Source organism: Botryllus schlosseri, chromosome 16, assembly GCF_051294905.1.
Source record: "Botryllus schlosseri isolate E-star chromosome 16, Bs_hap1, whole genome shotgun sequence".
Classification (NCBI taxonomy): Eukaryota; Metazoa; Chordata; class Ascidiacea; order Stolidobranchia; family Styelidae; genus Botryllus; species Botryllus schlosseri.
Window position 1 is genome coordinate 20,062,831 of NC_137251.1, and position 8,093 is coordinate 20,070,923.

At 36.5% G+C, this 8,093-nt stretch overlaps 1 long non-coding RNA gene across 1 annotated transcript; it reads right to left on the reverse strand.

The window, feature by feature from the left end:
* Positions 1-4,952: 4,952 nt before the first annotated feature.
* Positions 4,953-7,850, reverse strand: LOC145459389 (uncharacterized). Its single transcript, XR_013921362.1, has 3 exons — positions 7,168-7,850; positions 6,616-6,716; positions 4,953-6,423 (listed from the first exon to the last, which is right to left on the reverse strand). It is a non-coding gene; the product is annotated as an uncharacterized LOC145459389 (long non-coding RNA).
* Positions 7,851-8,093: the final 243 nt, after the last annotated feature.

Here is an 8,093-nt window from a genome sequence, read left to right on the forward strand (position 1 = left end):
ATGAGCGCCAAGCAGGGAAGCCATGGATACCAGTGTTACTAATCAGGTCTTTGGTCTGACCCGGTCGGGAATCGAACCCACGACCTACCGATCAAGAAGCCGGACGCTTAACCATTACGCTATCTTGTCGGATAACGCAACATGCTCATATTAAAAATGCATTTCGTTGGGTCTATAGAAATGTCAGTAAAACTCAGATATGGATCCTGCACTAAAAAGGGAAACACTGTCATAGGCACTGTAACACACCACACAGTGGTTAACTCAAAGTTTATGATGAATTGACATTCTTCTATAAGCTAATTAGTTGCAGCTTACAATCAGTGCTTTGTAACGAGCAGTGTAGATCATCCAATCTTGCCTGTGAGCCCAACGCCGCCGGATTAATAAATGAAAACCATAAAATGAAGACACGAAGGCGAGTCGTATGTAGTGCTTCCCACTCTGCGCCTATATGTCTGAACTGCAGATATCCATTTTCGCCCGTCCATTGATCTGTATAACATACAAAGAGAACAAATGGTACACTCTAAATTCGAATGCGTGCAGAGCAACGCAAACTTACACGCCAAATCCGGTTTTTTTTTTAACTACCACACAACGTGCTGGAGTCGATGTGTGCCTGGCTATCCTGTGTTTAGTGGTGGTGTGTTTATGCTGACTCGTGCAGAGCTCGAAATTAATACCAGCCATCCATGAATTTTTACTCAGCTTAGGCTCAAAAAATATTTTATTGCAACGAAAGATGAATACAGAACATTCATTTGCAGAAGAAAATGTGTGAATTTCTAGCTTGCACAATTGAAAAATTTAAGCTTTTACAAATAGAAATAAGAACTACAGCTACAAAGTTATCATAAAGTAGATTCTAATTAGAGCAAAGAAACGTTTTACTAATTGGTGTAGAATTAGAATTATAGCGACACAATTGTTTTCACAAATCAGATTCTAATTAGAGCAAAGAAGCACTTCACATATTGGTGTAGAATTAGAATTATAGCGACACAGTTTTGCAACCACAAATTTGATTCTAATTAGAGCAAAGAAGCATTTCACAAATTGGCGTAGAATTAGAATTATAGCAACACAGTTGCAACCACAAATTACATTTGAATCAGAGCAAAGAAACATTTCACAAATTGGAATATAATTACAATCCTAGCGACAGAGTTGTTATCACAAATTAGATTCTAATTAGAGCAAAAACATTTCAAAAATTGGAGTAGAATTAGAATTATGGTAACACAGTTGTTTTCACAAATGAGATTTTAATTACTGCAAAAAACATTTCCCAAATTGGAGTAGAATTAGAATCATAGCAACACAGTTGTAGTCACAAATTAGATGGCAATAAGTGCAAAATTCATTTCCCAAATTGGAGTAGAATTAGAACCATAGCGACACAGTTATTTTCACAAATTAGATTCAAATTAGAGCAGTGGTTCTTAACCTTTTTCATACCATTACCCCCAAGAAGAAATTGACAGGATGCAATTACCCCTTTTTAAAAAATGACAAATTACAGCTTGCACTCAATTATTTTAAAACAACACAAAGTGACGTCATAATGTACACTGAAATGCCTGTAAAAATATCAAGTCAATGGGAAGGCTGATGTTGTTTTTGTGTTATCCGGTGGTCACATCAAGGGAAAGATAATCGACAGCATCTCATGCAATTGTCAATCGCAATCTCATTCCGATATTTCCATTTGAATTTGATAGACACCATTGTATAAAATCCTATTTCATAGCAATAAGTTGAAGGAATTCAATCAGAAATTTCAATGCCATTATGACGAAGAGTGCTTATTCATTTTGAAGGCGAACCCAAAAGGTTCCAATATCTTCCTCTCGTTTCTATGAAGGCATTTTGATGATGTCAGACTTAATTTTTTTGACTAGACTAGACCACTACTCTTTTCAATACCAACAACTATATTTCTACGATATTGTTACTGCATTATAGGTGTAAAGCTAAAATTAGACGCTCCTTGCTGTCTTTCAATTTGCCAGCATGCGTAACAATATATGATCCGCACTACTTGAAAATAAATTGGACTTACCTAGCACTATACTAAACTACATTCGACCCTGTTATTTATTATCACTATTGATTCTGGTTACTATGATATCACAGCAGGCATGATGTGTTAAGTGAAACAAAATATATAGCCTGCAAACTCGCAAAATATATATGTTAGCCTGCATTCATATTTATGTAAGTTAAGTACCGCTAGTCATATATTCATATTTACGTTTGAAAATATTTGAGTGCAGCGTTTTAAGTTTATAAGAAATGTCAATTCGAATTACCCCCCAAAATTGATAAATTACCCCTTTGGGGGTAATTACCCCCAGGTTAAGAACCACTGAATTAGAGCAAAGAGACATTTCACAAATTGGGGTAGAATTACAATCATAGCAACACAGTTGTTATCACAAATTGGATTCTAATTACAGCAAAAAACATTTCGAAAATTGGAGTGGAATTACAATCCTAGCGACACAGTTGTAGTCACAAATTAGATTCTAATAAGTGCAAAATACATTTCCCAAATTGGAGTAGAATTGGAACCATAGCGATACAGTTATTTTCACAAATTAGATTCAAATTAGAGCAAAGAGACATTTCACAAATTGGGGTAGAATTACAATCATAGTAACACAGTTGTTATCACAAATTAGATTCTAATTAGAGCAAAAAACATTTCAAAAATTGGGGTAGAATTACGATCATAGCAACACAGATGTTATCACAAATTAGACTCTTAATTAACGCAAAAAGTATTTCCCAAATTGGAGTAGTATTAGAATCATAGCGACACAGTTGTTATCACAAATTAGATTCTAATTAGAGCAAAAAAACATTTAAAAAATTGGAGTAGAATTAGAATTATGGAACACAGTTGTTTTCACAAATTAGATTCTAATTAGATCAAAAAAAAATTCCCAAATTGGAGTAGAATTAGAATTATAGCGACACAGTTGTTATCACAAATTAGATTCGAATCAGAGCAAAGAAACATTTGAAAAATTGGAGTAGAATTAGAATAATTACTACAGTATATTTTCTGAATTAGACTAGAATCCGAATTGGAGGTAGTTTTTATTTCAAATTAGAGTAGAATTAGAAATATAGCTATACGGTAGTTGTTTTCTAAATTAGATTCGATTGAGAGCAAAGAAACATTTCACAAATTAGAGTAGCATCAGAATTTATAGCTACACAGCTTTTTCCCAATTAGAGTAGAATTAGATTTGTAGCTCGTTTTTTTTCGAAGTTAGAGTGGGATCAGAATTATAGTAAATTTTTTTTTCAAATTATAGAGTAGAATTAGAAGGGTCCGTGGACATATGAGCATGCGACATTACAGCATGCGACACTTCGGCATGCGACAATTTGGCATGCGACACATGAGCATGTGGGTTAAATTACGGGTTAGGGGTAGGTTATGTTAGGTTTATGGTTGGGTTAGGGTTTAGGTTAGGTTAGGATATGTTTCGGGTTAGGGTAAGTTTTTGGGTTATACAGTCACATGCTGAAGTGACGCATGCTGATGTGTTCCATGCTGAACTGTCGTTTTCCATTGTGTCGCATGCTCATATGTCGGGCAACCAATTAGAAGTATAGCTACACTGTTTTTCCAAATTAGAGTACAATTAGAATTATAGCTTGAGTTGTTTTCACAAATTAGATTCGAACGAGAGAGACAAAGCACTTCACGTATCAAAGTAGAATTATAATTATAGCTAGTTTTTTTTCAAAATTAGAGTATAATCAGAATTTTAGCTACACATTTTTTTCCCTCTAATTAGACAACTAGACTAGTACTAGAATTGTATAGTTGTCAAAGTCAGCAAACGAAATCAAAATCATTACTGGGATTTCTGAAATCTACTCATAAAACAGAGAAGCTTGTTTGATTGAAACCCAAATTTTTGTCTTCAATCAGGACATGCTGTAAAATTGAGAGTATCTGGAAAACTTTTGGATACGTGGGGTCACAAACATAATAGAGAAGATCCAGCACCATCTCAAATGGTGTCGCTTTATTGTGAGACGATCCCTTTATGCGGAAGCCATTCGCCACGATCCATGACTGCAGGTCAACATTTTCATGGTGTGCTAGTACGGGATGTCGAGGACTCAGCTTTGTGGCCGTTAATTGGACTGAATGGGCCTGGAATTGAAAGAAATATGTTAAGTAAAATTATATTGCCAATAATCCATGTGTGAATTGAAAGCACAAGATTTAGATTATGTAGAAATGCCTTTATGGGACTTCTGCATAATGAATATTGAATAAAAATAGAGCTGAATAGGTCAATATGGTTTAACAAGCTTAACTCATGGAAACAAGTGATAGCAAATTCTGTCGTCACGATATGCTGTCTAGTCGTTGACATGTATCATGGGTTTTTTCCACATAATCATAAGTTTACTAACCTTTAATGACCCACTCAGATTTGATCAGTATACCACAGGGGTGGGCAAACTTTTGAGCCAGCGGGCCGCACTATATAAAATTGGGATTATAAACGAAAATGCAATATTGGTATTTGATTATATAGCTAGGACATAGATATAATGTATATGCTTATTTAAAACAAACCAAACATTGGTTTGATGATATCGTACAGCGTCAGAAACAGTGGCGAGATTTCATAGGCTGGTCAACCTCAATAACCAATTTGTCAAAACTATAGAGATGCCAGTCGGTTTCCCCGACTCTTAGAACAGGATTGAAATTTAAATCTGTGAGCAGCGATCTGTTCATAGATTTACTAATTCCACTTTTGGTTCAGTTCCAGGCCACAGAATGCTGACAGCATCATCCCCATGTTAGCTTCTAACACGCTTCTACTGTGTGTAGATAAAATATATATACCCAAATTCTACGGATACAGAGAACGAATCTTCCTAAGACACGCACGAATCTTATTTTATTAGCACATCACTAAAATAATTAAAACTGGAGTGGTCAATCTGAAATCACTCTCGTGATCCGAATTATGTAAATCTCGTTTAGGATTGCTGTGATGTTTAGCAGTTGAAACCTTTCAAACTGCGTGGGCCCTCAGATCGGGCTGTCGCGCGAGAAAGTGAACATAAAAAATAAAATAGGAAGTTTTTACCTGGGAACAGTGGTTATCAAACTTTTTAGGACACCCCCCCTTCTGATGGTGAAAGATTTCGCGCCTCCTTATCGTCTTATCGCAAAACTCAACCAAGATGCTAGCAAACCTAATGGATAGTGTGATGGCATGAAAGGTTACGACTGTAGATGAGTGATTTTTAAAAATGAAATTCATACTAAATACAGCGCAATAGCTATGAATTGGAAGTAAATCGCACGGGGCGCGAAATTTTTTCAAGTTTAGCTCAGCTTCGCGCCCTCTCCAGATGCTTTCACGCCCCCAAGTGGGGCACACACCCCAGTTTGATAACCACTGCGTTAGAATTATCATGGTGATATATACCAAGAAAAAGTTTAATCAAGTCCCTGCATTAATTCGATTTTTAGTGCACATTTTATCAATATATTTAATAAGTTTTTTTAGACTCCCGCGGGCCGCACAGAACGGTGTTGCGGGCCGTAGTTTGCCCACCCCTGGTATACTATCATACAGGTTCCTTTTGGAACGGCACAAGTATTATGTTCACATTCACTGATTCTATGCACTATATCCATGGTAGCCATCCTCATGGTCTCGAAGTCAGGAAAACCAAAAATTACATCAGCAGCAGAAATGATTTTCCATGGTTTGGGACGAAAACGAATTTGCACCAGCTCATTCTAACTTAGATTTAGCCTTATCAAAAAGAATGATGTAATTGAAAAGCATTTAATAAACATTTATTTTTGGAGGCCTTTTTCAGTTCGAGTGTTTATTGCACCGTCATAACGTAAACAGCGTCAATCAAAACATAGGCCTACCATATTTTCAGCACCCAAAAACAATTGTGCCACATTTTGGCGGCACACATCTGAGCTCAACAGACCCTGAATTAGAACACATGTTTGTGGCGCAACTTGGAAATTAACAGACCCCCGAATTAGAACCAACTTAACATGCGCAACTTAACACTTTTCAAACAACTAGCTGTACTTTTGTGACGGTCTGTTCAGTTCGAACTTGTGCCAGATAGCGGCATGCAAAACGTCCAAGGTGTTACGGAATACGCCAAACAATGTTTGCCGAAAAATCAGGACAAGAGTCGAAATCAGTACACATCTGACAAATCAGGACGTTATGGTACTTCTATGTTCATTGTTCACACAGTTCCAGGTTAAGCAAGCAGCAAATCCTACAACTATTCTGATAAAGCGTTATCGCCCTCAAATCCTGTTGTGATTCTCTTTTCAGTTACTGCATTTCGTAACTCCATCAGGAGTATAACCGCAGCGGGTTCTTTTCCCTACAAATAAATATAATAATAAATATAAATAATGTAGAAGATTTGGTTGAAGGACATTCCACTTATTGCAATCCGGTTGATATGAAGGCAAGAGTTCTGACACAACAATATTTAATATATAAAATTGCAACAAAAATAAACAGGATTATCCTAATTAATAAATTCATTCTAGAATAGTTAAATAATACTAACCTCTTCATCTGTCTCTAGCTCTACTCCAAATATTTCGTCATGAGTAGTAAGTATTTCGCTTCGACACTCCTCGGACCGAACATTTGAAACCACGCTCTGATCTATTACAAAGGCAAAGTGTTACTATAAAAGCAGCTATGTAGTGAGCTAAGCATGCACATTGCACACACACTTCTATGTGTTATATAGAGGGAACTTGATATGAATATAATAAGATTTAGTTCACAGGATAATATTAACAATAATTATTATAATAGGTTCATGAATGAAATGTCATGTTTTCAACCAATAAAAATGTCATGTAATTGGAAAAACAAGTGAGTCAACTGCAAAGCAAGATCTATATAACTTGGTCAAGAATTCTAGTTGTAAACCCACATTGCATCAAGTTAGAGGATTAACTGACATTCTGAAACTCAGTTTCGACGCTACTGCAAGTTGATCTAAAAGGCAATCTCAATGTTTCTCATACTGCTGCTTGCTGTAAGAACCCTCTTGACAACATACCGGTAATCATAACATATCGCATGTTGATATTCTTGAACGAATTACCTTCAATTATTAAAGCAATGTGTTCTCTCGTAATGCCGTACGCAATCAACATCTTCTTTATTCCTTCCGCTATGATGAGATAAGCGACACGTTCATCCACATCCACAAAGTCACTGTACTGCGACCCGTCGCTCCATTTAAATTTGACCCTTTGACCCTGACTGAGTTCCCGCCGTTACCGAGAGATGTGAAGCGTGAATGAGAGAGAGAGAGAGAGAGAGATAGGGATAGCAATAGAGAAATATAGAGATGTTTATTCAGTCAACAGTCAAAAGCAGAATGCACTGATAATAGCCAGGTAACACTAACGATTACTAAACAACGTGCTTCAAAATTACATGGTGATGACAATGATTGATTGATTGATTGATTTCTTCATTGCTATACTGCTGATAGATATATCAATGATCAATAATGGGGAAACGCAATATAATGGAAGTCGTAGTCAAGTCAGACAATCATGTGGTTGTAACAATGATATATATAATTGGGTTGAAATGATCAATTTATTCTGCGAGTTTGGTAGGCAAATAAAATGAGAAGAGAAACGTTCACAAAACCTAGTAAATGCAAGAAAGCGACACACTAAAATAATGGAGCGACATTGATGAAACAGCAGTCCGCTTCATGGCTCCTGAGCAATGTGCCCTTTTAGGTACGCATGTGTGCAATTGATATGAGCTGACACGGTCTCTGCTCACATATATTATAAGTTGCGCACAAAAAATCCGAAGAGATCACCTTTTTTTAGTGGTTACGCAATGTTGTCCAAGGGACCGCGCAGTGAATAGGTGAGCGCTTGCTGCAGACTCGTCAAAATTAGAGGTAACATTGCTTTTGAGCTATATGTAAACGGGGCTAAAAGCACGCATTAGGCTTACACGAGAGTCGTTATTACCGTTCAACATCTATTATAGAAACGCTGC